Here is a 14455-nt window from a genome sequence, read left to right as displayed (position 1 = left end):
ACCAGCAAAATCCCTATTACACAAAGGTTACCTTTTCAACAGCTGACTCGTCCCATTAGTTGTGGAAATAACCGACTACACATTTTCTATGGGTTGCATGTATTTGATTTTTCAAGTAGTTTTAAATGAATTTAGTTTGATCTTCAAACACTGAGAGCATGATAAAACTGTATCACAGAGTCAGCAGTTCTATTGCTTACATATTTCTACCAACGACCCACTGTGAGTGACTGAAAGAGACTCTGTTAAACTTATGCTCCTATAATGTTTTGGATATATAGGGTTTGAGAACTTCTTATATAAAGAAGCACTACTTAATAAAGTTTGGGAGCAGTTTGATGAGGATATCATTTTATATTTTGAATTCTTTTTATTGAAGTATAGCATACATGTAGAAAGTATACAAATATAAGAGCTCATTGGATTTTCACAAAATAAGCATACCATTAATCCATAACCAGATTAAAAAAAATCATCAAGGAACATCCCAGGAGCCCTTTTCAGTCACCAGAAGCCTACCACCTAACTTGAAACATTAATTTCCTAGTTTTGAACTTGTGTCTCACCTTTTTTCTCAATATTGTGAGATACATCAACATTTTCAGTTATAGTTCATCTATTCTCTTTGCAAATACACCACAATTTATATACTCAGTACACTGTTGATGGTGGGTTTTTGGATTACTTATACATTTACTACTGCTTCCACTTTTTTTGCAGCTATGAATTGTGCTGCTACAAAACATTTATATATCTTCTGGTGAATATGTATACATTTCTGTTGGGTTATGTATCCAGAAATACTGCTGGGACATGGGATATACATATGTCTGATCTTAGTAGACAGTATGAAATAGTTTTCCAAATGGTTATACCAATTCACATCACCATTAACAATGTAATGAGAATTCAGGCTGCTCTACATTTTTTTTTTTTTTGTACTCAGGATTAAACCCAGGGAGGCTTCACCACTAAGCTATAACCTCAACTCTTTGTATTTTTTATTTGGGACAGGGCCTCATTAATTTGTGAGGTTGGTCTCCAATTTGCTACCCTCTGGCCTCAGCCTCCTGAGTTGCTGGGATTACAGGATGTGCCACCATGCCTGGCTGGTTCCACATTCTCATGAATCTTTAGCATTTCCTGTTTTCATCTTAGTCTTCTGTTCAGTGCACAGGGGTATTGTATTATGGGTTTTAATTTGCATTTCTCTGAAGACTGACACTGAGCATCTGTTCATAGTTTTTTTTTTTTTTTGGCCATTTGAATAATTGGCCATTTGAATAACTTTTTTTGTAAGGTGTTATTCATGATGATTTTGTGTTCTAAGACAAACTAATGTCTCCTGAATGCAGTTATATTAACTAACAAGTATATAACATTTGAGGTTTTTATTCAATTTTAGAAACATGATACAGATTGAAATACATCCACATGTTTAAGTTTCTGAGCTTATGGTAAAACTAAGAAACAACCAAAAAAATTATTGTAGGATGCGAGTGAACCAACATATTACAGTAAGGTAAAATAATATATTAAATATTCGTATTTGAATTATACCTCTGAATAACTAAAGAGTAGAAAAGGGGAAGTTCATTCTAAAAGTACTCTATATAATAATTGAACAAGGGATGATAGAATGAGTATATCACTGTTTTGCAAACCCTAGCGAATAAATGTCCCTAGGTATTAAGCATCATGAAAAAAGAGCCACTTTGATGTTATATGCTTCTTGATGGGAAAACACAATACCACCTACAAAGCAGAAATGCCTAGCTTCTATATAACTATCAATTTATGGAAAATACATAAGTCAGAGGAGCTTGTTAAACCATGCCACAGGTCAACAAACAGCCAGATTCAGACTCTGGAAAACTCTGCAGTACACTAGCCTACTCTGATTTCACTTTCACCATTTCAATCAGTAGAGACAGAGCAACTGAAGTCAGAAAATATTGAAAGGCAAATTCCACAAAATAATTCATGAGTTTAAATCACATACCATCTTGAGTTGTGTGGTAAAACCTCAGGCTGCCCCTGTGAGTCATCTTGTCCCTTTGTCCAGTGTACATGTGATGTGAGCTACCCGCCCATTAGTAACTTAGGAGACACCTTGGTTATCAGATCGACCATCACAGTGTCAGAGTGTTAAGTGTTTGTGTTCAAGTACCTTCTATTTTACTTAATAGTGATTCCCAAGCACAAGAATCATGGTGCTAGAAATTTGGAGAGGCCAAAGAGAAGCTGTAAAGAGATTCCTTTAATTGAAAAGGTGAAATTTCTTTTTAAAAAATATGTTTATTTTTTAGTGGCAATTGGACAAAATACCTTTATTTTATTTATTTATTTGTATGTGGTGCGGAGGATGGAACCTCAGCTCTACCACTATGCCACAACCCCAGCCCCAGGGTGAAATTTCTTAATAAGGAAAAAAATACATATACCAAGGATGGTAAAGTATAATAAAATATTCAAAGGCAGTGCTTTCACACAACTATTATTATTTCATATTATAACTATTTTATTATAATTTATTATTCTGTTATTATTGTTAATCTCACTTCACCTAATTTGCAAATAAACTTTAATATCTATCTATCTATCTATATATATATATATGAGGGAAAAATAGTATATTTGGGGTTTGGTAGTGTCTGTGATTTTAGGCATTCACCAGAGGTCTTATAATGTTTCTCTGTTAATGAGGTGGGGTAACAACTGTACAAATAACTTGTTTGTTTTTATCAGACAAATAAATTGCAAGAAAAGCAAGTGATAGATGGGGAAATTTGTAGGTTAACAGAGACTTAAAATACATGTCAATCAACCTCAATGTAGAAGCCTTATTAGGATCCTAATTCAAAAATAATGCTAAAACTTAAGAAATTTTATAATACTTATAAAGAAACAATTTCTCATAATAGCTCCTATTAGGCCATCCCTTCTGTCAGAAACAATTATACATTCTGAATAAAGTTTTTTTGTTTTTTGTTTTTTTTAGGTATTAGTAACCAAAAGCAAAAGCAAAAAAAAAAAAAAGACTTGAGGAGGCACAGTTCTTGAAAGATGTGAAACCTGGTAGGGAAGATCTTCATTCAATCAGCTTTTCCCTTGAGCAAATGTCCTGGTTCAGGCAGCAGGGAATAAACCTCCAACAAAAGTTGTAGCCTTATCAGGATAAGGAAACACAGATATTGTTTGGGACTTCTAGAATGGCTAGAAATGAGTGAGGAATCTTGGGCGTGATTGTAACACAAAGAAGGTAACTCCAAAAATGTACAAATCTCTCTCTCAAGTCCTTGGTCAAAATTTGAACTATTGTCCGTCTGGAAGGCAGGCCTCTAGCAGCCCAGTGGAAAGCTACAGCTATCACTAGAAATTGTTGAGCAGATTTCAGCTGCTGCTGGATGCTGGGAAAACCTTTTGGAGTTCAGTTTCCACTAAAGTAGAGGAACACTTGAGGTTTTTTGTTTTGTTGCTTTTTTTTTTTTTTTTTCATGGCAGAGCCATGCCAGGCAAGCACTTTGCCACTAAACCAAATCCCCAGTCCCACTTGAACTTTTTTATTAAACCCCAGGAAGACTACACTTCACACATAAAAACAAATCACAGAAAAAGAGCAAAATAAAAACAGACCATCCTAACAAAGCTGGAAATCAAGCTTCCATAAGATGAATTGTTCTCAAGTAATTTAATTGCCTTTCAGAATAAAATTCAAAATTCTTCAGAAGGCTGGGTACAGCAGTGCATCTGTAATCCCAGCAACTCAAGAGGCTGACGCAGGAGGATTACAAGTTTGAGGCCAGCCTCAGCAATTTAGGGAGACTCTCAAAATAAAAAAATAAAAAGGACTGGGGATATAGCTCAGTGATAAAGCAACTTTAGTTCAACTCTCAGGACCCCAAAGCCAAAAAAAAAAAAAAAAACCCAAACAATAAAATCAAAACAAAAAGAAATCATACATAGAAATATCATAGTTAAAATGATAAAAACCAAAGATGAAGAGAAGTCTTATAAAGCAGTAAGAAATAAAAAGACATATAACATACAGATTAATAAGAATGCCCTCAAATCTTTAATCAAAAACAAGGACTGGATGACATCTTTCAAGTGCTAAGGGGAAAAAAAAAAATCCTGCCAGTTTAGACTTTTATGTCCAGTGAAGTTTTTCTTGAAACATGGAGATGAGATCAATCCAGGGTATAAAGAGCTTGGAAGTCATCTCTGAGGAAAAGGCTGAACAAAATGAAAACCAACAACTTTTCTGTCAGAGAATTGAGATCATGGTGCAAACTGCAATCCCCAAAACTGTGGAGACACACAGGCTGCTAAAGGGAAATTTGTAGGAACCACATGGGGCAAGAAAACTTCAATTAAGGAATGACCAGAGGCTCAGGAGAGACAAGTCTGAGAGTGAAAAACCACCCAGGGACCCAGGGTCTTGGGAAGACCTCCACAATTTATCTCTAAGAGCCCAACCAGGTTCTCAATCTGAAGTTCAGAGAAAAATCCTTTCATGTTTCTAGGTGGATAAGAGAAAAGTAGTCTGTGTTGGGCCAGCTTTTCCCTGTTGCTAAAGACCTAAGAGATATAACTTAGAGGAGGAAAGACTCAGTGGTTTCAGGCATCATCGCTTGGCTCATTGTGATCACTAATATGTTCTATCAAATCCCAAATCTGGGCCAGTTCAGGGACACTTTGACTGCTTTTTGCCCTGTATATTTTTCTGTTTATTTGCAAGTCAAGTAACTTTTCATTGAAAAGTGGATACTTTAGGTAATACATTATAACAATTCTGCTGTTTGGTCCATCTTCTCTGGGACTTGTTTTTCTTGTTTACTTATTTAGCAACTTTTTTTTTTTTTTTTGACTAACTGCATGGGTTTTGTATTCCCTGACATTGAGTTCTTATTTTTAATCATGGGTTGCTAGTGGTCACCTCAGGGTCACTGTAATTAAGTGGTCGGCCAGTGACTAGTCAAAAGATTGCCTGATGAAGTGCCTTGCCTTTATGTTTGCCAAGGGGGAATTTGCGTGAGAGGACGCACAAACTTCACCCAGAGTGGAAGGCAGCCTTGCCTTTCATTTCTTTTTTCGGAGGAACCTCAAAGCTGGCTAGCGTTGATTGGGTTGGGACCTTCTCCTTTCCCAAATCTTTTGTAATCCTATGCACTGCCTTATTAATGCATACAGCCTTTTAGATCCCCAGGAATATATCAGAGCTTTTCAAGGTTTTCTGGGTGAATTCTTAGCCAGGTTTTTGTGTACTCCAACCTAAAATCCAGCCTTTGGTAGCTGTGATGCTGCAATTGTTACAGTAGTGTCCTGGAAATAGCCCCCCACCTCCCACTCTGTCAAACAGTCACAACATCCCGGAAGTAGAGATTTCCCAGGGAGCTGCAGGCTTGGACAAAATCTTGACTGTGCTGCAGGGATTTTGACTACTCAATTACACATGATCCATCTGGTTAAAAATATTTACATCTCTAGAACACATCTCATTTTCATAAAGATCGCCAACAGTAGCTTTAAAAACCATCTTTGGTAAGGCCAGAAACAGCAGAAATAATCCTTCATTTGTACAAAGTACACTTGCATGCAGTCATTTCAGATTTCAGACTTCCAAACACCTTCACAGTTTAAAAGAACCATTCCATTAAATTAGTAAAAAAAAAAAAGTCTATTACTGTGCTAATATCAAGACTGAACAAGAGTATAAAAAGTGAGCTGTTACTAAGAAATGCAAGTGGTGGTTATATTCAATTAACTCATATAACAGGTAATGATGTAATTTCCTAATTCACTAAGAGTATAATAATGGATGGATATGATATGGGCATAACTATAAAAGAGAAGGAGATATTTGAAAAATAATTCCCACTCATCTCTACCAAAACAAGGTTATGCTTATCTTATGTCTAAATTTCTTATCAGGCAAGACAATGGAACAAAACCTTGTTACAAAATCTTTATTACATTTCCAATTGGGAAGAGTAATTTTTAAAGAATAAAATATACAACTCTGCCAGAACATTTCAGGGTTCCTTCAGTGTTCCCATACTGCCAATTTTCCCTTCCTTGAAGAAAGACAAGCTTGATTTTTTTTTTTCCACAGAGAAGTATTAATTGTAAGGTGTAATTCACATGCCCACAAAGGAATAGTACTGAACTATGCTCTTCCTGTGAGCACTCAATTAACTGTATGCTTATAAATGGCATTTCCTCTGAATGTGTATTGAAATTCACCTTATAAAATCCCCAGCAGTCGATCCTTTCTTATTGCTAAGGGACTGTGATACTATTTCATGATGCTAAAATAGGAATATGTAGTTTAAATTGTTCATGTGTCCAGATATCATCAAGCAATTTAAGTATCAAAATGAGACAACATTCTAACTTCTAATTATAGTAATTAATATTGGTAGAATGAATGATCCTGCACATTTTTATAAGAACTAATTTTGAAAGTAATATCAATACTAATAACCATATATCATTATTATCATTATACCCAGTTAATACTTAAGAGCTATTGCACCATGCCAGGTACTATCCTAAGTGTTTTATATGAATTAACTCATGTAATTCTCATAACTACTCTCTTGGTTAGGTATTATTTCCCTAGTTCTGCACAAAAATAAACTAATGTGCAGAGAAATTAAGTAACTGCCTTAAGGTCATGCAGTTCATAAAAAGGTAAAAGTAAAATTTGATATCCAACTGGTCTTATTGCTGTGTTCACATTCTTTACTGCCACACCATTTATACTAAGAAAACATTTTTAAAAATTAAATATATTTAGTTACCTGGGATTTGATGTTTTTAAAGTGATGTTTTTCATGGTACTTTAAGAACATATCCAGTTTTATCCATAGAAAATATTTGCTGAAAGTTCTACCTCCCCTGATGGAACGGCATTTGTAGTCAAATTGTTTACATTACTGTTATAACTTTGAATCTGCTTGGTTCAGGGATGTGCAATAGGAGTTTATGCTGAGTTAGAAATCTGATCCCCATTTTACAAGGCTAATCTCTGGGTTACATCTCCTCTCTAGTGTACATTCAATCCTGATTAGGCTTACATGAGCAGATTAAAAAACACACAAAGAAATGCCTAGATTACTTTACCAATATAAATTTTTAAAGTGTAATTTCACTGGCCGTAATATGTCTACATTTTTATATTGATATAAATAATGCCTTTTTAGTTTTGGTTTTGATACTTAAGGTTTAATGAAAATTTACTAAAGTAATATATCTAGGAATAATTCATGTTTAATAGTATACTGTACTCTATTTTTTATCAATAAGAAAAATAGTATTGTTAATTATTTTATCTGCACAGCAATATTTCATCTCTCTTTTATCATTGCACAAGCATAGTTATGAATATACAGCCCCATATTAAATTTCAAGAACAATATAAACTTACCTTTGATTCAGTAGGGTATGTAGGGCCAGTTATTTCAGCCATGTAAGGACATGGGAAAATAGGCTGGTTGATACAATTTCTACACTGTAAGAAGCTGGCTAAATAAAATTCTTTCATATTCCAGATGGCATTTAAAGATAAACCTGTCTCCACACCTACAAAAAATAAACGACTTTCATAAACCCCAAACTACCAGATTCAACATCTCAATTTCACTTGTAAAGGTCTAATATAATGTGGATTGGATGTTAATACTGTAATGGTTTTGAAAAACATTAACTGACACACTAAAGGGGAAATTTTAAGAATTTTTAGAATAGTATTAGTATAGAAAAGTATAGAAATTAAAATTTAAAAAGCTTCTATTTGCTAGCACATGTTATGTAAAATCATTACTAAATTTTATCCTGATAGCAACTCTGAGAAGTACTATTGTCTTCATTCTATGGAGGAGAAAACTGTTTCAGGGAACAAAAGTAAAAGTTGCAATGCATTAGGCTGAGGTTTAAAATGTACAAGTCCAGAACTCATACTCAGATCCTTTTGACTTACTGCCTTCTTAGGAATCAGTTTTTTTCAAGAGAAAACATAATTTCTTGTTCCCAAATAAAATTATGTATAACTAAGAATATTAAAACTCCACCATCTATAATAATAAATTTCTACATTAATTTTGAAATGGAGACTTCCAAAATTTATTTTAACACTAGTTTTTTTTAATACCTTTATTTTATTTGTTATTTTTATGTGGTGAGGGGGATTGAACCCAGTGTCTCATGCATCCTAGGCAAGCGCTCTACCACTGAGCCATTGCCCCGTCTCTTAACACTAGTTTTTTAAAAATTATTTTTTAGATATTTTTAGTTGTTGATGGACCTTCATTTTATTCATTTATTTATATGTGGTGCTGAGAATCGAACCCAATGCCTCACACATGCTAGGCAAGCGCTCTACCACTGAGCCCCAATCCCAGTCCTTAACTCCAATTTTAAAACAGAACTTCATCATATAAAAATATGAGAATGCAATCTTTCCCATGATAGAGGCTATAATGCAAATAATATAAATCCTGAAAATTCATATTCTTCTAAGAAAGGATATTTTAATCAGGTATGGTGGTGCTTGCCTGTAATGCCAACTACTCATGAGGCTGAGGCAGGAGGATCACAAGTTTGAGGCCAGCCTCAGCAACTTTGTGAACCCCGTTTCAAAACAGAAAGGGGAGAGGGCTGGGGCATAGCTCAGTTGTAGAACTCACCTGGGTTCAATTCCCAGTACTGAACTTTAAAAAAGAAAAAGGTTATTAAAGAAAAACTTTAAAAATGCAAATATCTCCCAGCCTTTAGAAATAGCAAAGTAATATATCTGTGGGAATAGCATTTTTCCTTTTATAGTAAAAATAATAATAGGTATCACCTTTGTGCATCTGATTTCGAGGCAAGAAATTTCTCCTTATTCTTCAACTTAACAATCAAGTAAACAATCCAAATTTCAAACTTGCAGGGATTACCTTCTCTATTTATATTGCTATTTATATAAGTTTTTATGGAGGAATCGAAAACTCTAGGTGCTGAATGACTTAGTGACTCATGAGTGAGCATATGCCACCTTTGGCAGGAATTAATGGTGCTCTACAACAGAGGTACCCATGGAGAGGGAAGGTAGTAGATTAAGAGGAAACCTCTCTTACTTACTTGTCCCCCAATTTCAGTTGGGATGTTATTACATTTGTGCTTAGAAGTCACTGTCCATGGAATAAAATAGAAGAGTGAAAATTCAGAATTGAGACACTGGATGAAGTAGGTCAGAGAATTAGTAACATGACCTTTCACTTTACACTCAAGGACATAACAGTTGAAAATAGGATGAATTTGTGAAACTGTGTAAAGTTGTAGTTCTCAGAAAAACTTGTTACAATTTTTCATATTGTAGTAAGCCAAAATTCTTTACAACCACATATTCATTTTTTGATAAATGAGTACATTACCACAAGAAAGAATTCCCAATTCCAGAAAAAATATTGAAATTGGTCAAAGCTGCAAAGTACTAAAGGAAACTTTATTAGAACCATATGATCTGACCATATGTTTCTATAGACATTTGTAACAAAAGTAAACATACAGATTTGTCATGAATGGTCCACCTTTGAGAGGGTAGAAGCAGAGAAAATCCCAAGTTTGGTTTTAAGTGTCTTTTATACTTAAGTGTTGGATGAATGGATATTGTTATCATTGAACTTGTTACCCTTAGATTTTAAATAGGTAGAAAAGAGAGTTTAGATGAATTTATTAATTTTGAAAATGGGGAAATAATAGATGCTGGGGCAGGATTTTAGAATATGAGTGTTATGCTTCCCTTTAGCCATTACTTCTAGAAATGAGTGGAGTTCAGGATTATTATGGGGTGAGTACAGGGTCTGGGATAAAACAATGTGTGGCTTAGTCCCTTCTGTGAAACACTAGAAACAGGTATTAGCGGGATGAAAATGAACATGATAAGCAGTCTTGAGAGTATTTGGAAATTTAAAAAGGGCAACAGGCAACCTGAGAAATTTATGCAAAGGGAAAAGGACTTGGGTTGATGGGTCATTTGTTTGTACATTAGCACCCAGACCATTGTTTTCAGTAACAGCTGGTGCAAGCCAGTTCCTATTATCCTGTAATTGCCTCCTTGAGTTACTGCTCATCCTATACCCAGGTTGAGCTTGCCAAAGCATGAATTTGGATTTGAAAGTCATAGGAATGTGTTCTTTGGAGTCATTATCAGAAACAGATGGATCAGTGTCTCACCTATTCCACCATGACATTCGTATTTGTACATTCCTTTGTTTTGTACAAATTGAATTTGGGATACTGTTTTTTTCCCCCACTTTGCAATTCTTAAGACAATAGAACATATTTTTAAAAGCAATATTTCTTTTTCATTTTGGAACTCAAATTAAAATGTAAAGGTGACTTATTTACATTTGAAGACTTCAGAAAGTGACAAACAAAGCAGCTGTGTTGTCACTTCCAAAAGTGACAAGCAAAGCAGCAAAGTTTACTTTCATTCTTCTCTTAAACTATAAATGTGACCTTTAAACCATTAAAGGGCATCACTGTCACTGATGACAAAAATTTTCTGTTGATATGTACTCTGACTCATTCAAGCAATGGCAAAGGAGTTTTGTACAATTTAGTTTAACATCTAGGAAGATTCTTTGGATTTTTATTGGCCCAGTATTCTTGGGAAAACTTTCTGGAAGATATTCCTAAAAATAAAACAAGGTTTAGGAGACACATCACACAAATAGTTATACTAATTTCCTTTTAAAATACTGCGGATTGCAGTAATTTGGGTTTTTACTTTAGTTTCTGTGAGACTGAATCTTGCTATGCTGCCCAGACTGGCCTCCATCTCCTGGGCTCAAGCTATCCTTTTGCTTTAGTATCCCTCGTAAGCTGGGACTACAGGTGTGCACCACCATTCCTCACAGCAATTTGTTGAAGTGTGTTACTCAGAAGACTCTGTGGAAGATTACTGCACAAAGTGGTAACAATGATAATAATTGTTAATAATAATAATATAATATTATTTAATAATAATATCTTATTATTAATAATAATGAAACATATCATTACAATCTATTATCACAAATATGTACTGCTTCTTGTAATAAACTCTATGGTTACATGCAGTCAAAATATGTGTGTCTTTAAATTAGTATTTTAATTTATTCACTTTTCGGTTATCTGTGATTACACCTTTCCTAAGAATGCCTTGAGACAGTCAAGTTAATATGAATTAAACTACATTAAAAAAAAAAGAAGCATATGGTGTGTTGCTATCAATGTAACCTTGCTCTCTCTGAGCCTTGGTTACCTCATATTTAAGGAAAGTAGTTGACTTCTAAAAATACTAGTTCGGGGCTGGGGATGTGGCTCAAGCGGTAGCGCGCTCGCCTGGCATGCGAGCGGCCCGGGTTCGATCCTCAGCACCACATACAACAAAGATGTTGTGTCCGCCGAGAACTAAAAAATAAATATTAAAAATTCTATCTCTCTCTCTCTCCTTCTCTCTCTCTCTCTCTCTAAAAAAAAAAAATACTAGTTCGACTCTAAAAAGTAATAGGCAATATGATTAACAAATCAAAACAAATTTAACCAGTTTCAAAACGGCACAGTGAAGTATAAAAATGGAAATAAATTGTCATAATATTGAGGTTCACTAGTAAAAAGTAATTATATAGACTTTTTAAAATACAAAGGTGAAAGTGTTTTTTGCACATGGACCAAGTTCTAATAGATTTACTAGTTTTTGAAAGCTCAATTTCAGGATACAGAGATATCAATTGCACTTGATCACTGTTTCAGTTTCCTGACAATATTTGGACAATGCTTCAAAAACATCTCACATATTGCACATCATCTCATGTATCCTCACAACAATTTTGTGTTCACATTTTGCTGTTGTTGTCAAAAATAAACTGAGGCTCAATGAGGTAAAGTAATAGGACCAAGCCAATCAGTAAGTAGCAGGGCAAAGCTCAAAACCCATTCCCTTGATTCCAACTTGTTATCTTTCTCCTCACCTGATGCAAAGTTTCTATATACTGCACTTTTTCTCATGTTTGATCTATTTCTTATGAAGTTATTATTTATCACCATTTTAAGTTCAGAGAGGTTAAATAGCTTATCCAAAGTGAGTTAGCAGATGAGGCTAGAACATGTTTCCAAATCGAATGGTAACAAAATCCATGTATAGTGCCAACCAACTTTAAAGAATGAAATATGGAAATATTAACATGTATTTTATGAATTTTATTATAACATATTTTGGTAAATCTATACTGCAAATAATTGCTTAGTTTATGGTTATGCTTTATCTCCAAATACAGTGTTAAAGATGGTGCAAAGTAAGATTACTTGGGTCCTTTTACAACAGATAAAAAAGCTTAACATTCAAGTGGATTTCAAAGAACATTTAAATATAAATATAGTATCATCAGTTGGAAAAAACTACCAAGACAACACTCCATCCCAAATAACAAATCAGTGCTCGATACTGCTGAAACTTTTCAAAGTTATATATATATAGTTTATATAAATATGCCACTTGTACAATATGGTATTTTATAATAGCAAGGAGCCAGATTACTTTAATATCAAGTTCTGCAAAAATAAATATGTATGTATTTATTGCTGGAGTTGAACCCAGAGCCTCACACATACTAATCATGTGTTCTATCACTGAACTACACCCCAAGCCTTAAGATTTATAAAAGTTGATATAGAACATTTTAATGTAAAATGATGAAATTTTGGGGAAAATCAAAATTATATAAATTCCTTAAGAAAGGAAGATCAAGCCAAAAAAAAAAGTTATAAAAAAAGCACTAAAAAAACTCCCCAATTATAAATTGTTAACCAATGAGTCTTTTAATCAGTACTTACCATTAGCTTTTCAAAGGTAATTTCTGGGAACAGTAAGTTTCATATTGCTTTTGTTTTCTTTTCAATACATTGAAACTTGTTTATTACAGAGTGAAATTTGGTATAAGATGGGTTATTTTGGCCCTAGTCCAAGAGGGTTTAGTTACTGAAAGCACCTCATTATAAGGTGGTCTTACCAATAAGGTGATCCACTGGCTCAGATCCCATGGATATTATAACAAGGCTCCATTGTGGAGTACAGGAAGCCAGGCAGCTAATGGTTCCATCAAATGAAACCCTTCGAAACAAAATTCTTTTTTTTTTTGAGACATGAAAATCGTTTAGAGCTAAGGGATCATAATCATAAGCCTTGGTCATTTTTCTAAATTTCCATTTCCTGAAATGATGTTCTTTATTGTATGTTTCATAGCTGCACAGATATTTCACATTAAGGTTTTAGCTTTCTTAGACATTGCCTGATGTGGTCTTAAACTTTTTTGATTATGAAAAATTTCATTATTAATACTATCTTTACAAATGATTGACATCATTTTGCTATGGAAATAGACAAGAAATATAACAAGAATTCATAAAAGTTGAAATAAACTCTTGTGTGGTAGGCTGAGAAATTTGAGATTAAAAAGAGTGTAAGTGAGAATAACTGTGTGGTAATCAAATATACAAAGAATGCCATCATTTACAGATGACTACAATAACCAGTCTTTCAAGTGATTTTACAACAGGCACTTTGATTTCATGAAGAAGTTTTATAAGCAGTTCTAAAGAATTAAATATTTTGAGTGTGTTTTATTATAGGAAAATAATAACATGACAAAGTCCTATTGCAGAAAAATAGTATGGGAATACTCTTTCTTAAAATTAATGTTTTGAATAGAAAGATCATAAGAATAAAAACAAAGCCTTATGTGAATGTAAAAGCAGTGCCAAACTTAAAACCATGTAAAAATAAAATGCATAGTAGGAGCATAGTAAGAATTCTCATTAATTTCCAACACTATTTTATAAAGTTTTTTGGGGGCGTGAGGTACTGGGGGTTGAACTTGGGGGCAGGCACTCGGCCACTCAGCCCACACATCCCCAGCCCTATTTTGTATTTTATTTAGAGACAGGGTTTCACTGATTTGCTTTGCACCTCACTGTTGCTAAGGCTAGCTTTGTACTTGGGATTCTCCTGTCTCAGCCTCCTTAGCCTCTGGGATTACAGGTATGTGCCTCGCCTGGCTACAATTTATAAAGTTTTAAATGATTCATCTAAAATTCAAATATCATCTATTCTTTACATTGTACCTTTCTTCCATGAATAAATCCCTTACTGCAACTGGTAGTTTTCATGGTTCATGGCCTGTATCTATATATATTTTTAGCTCTTCCATATTATTTTATATGCATTGAATATATAAGACAAATTATCTGATAAAACAATTTCTAACATATATCTCAAAAAGTTTAAAAAATAAACCAGTCAAATAACTTTTCCTTTTCCTATAGAATGGTTCATTGTCAGATGATCTATATCCATCAATCTACAGTTAGGGAAAGCTTTATATAAAGCAAGAGTGTACATCAGATACATGATTGGTTACTAATAATT

This window comes from Ictidomys tridecemlineatus, chromosome 3 (assembly GCF_052094955.1).
Source record: "Ictidomys tridecemlineatus isolate mIctTri1 chromosome 3, mIctTri1.hap1, whole genome shotgun sequence".
In the NCBI taxonomy this organism is placed as follows: Eukaryota; Metazoa; Chordata; class Mammalia; order Rodentia; family Sciuridae; genus Ictidomys; species Ictidomys tridecemlineatus.
This window is presented reverse-complemented; position numbering follows the sequence as displayed.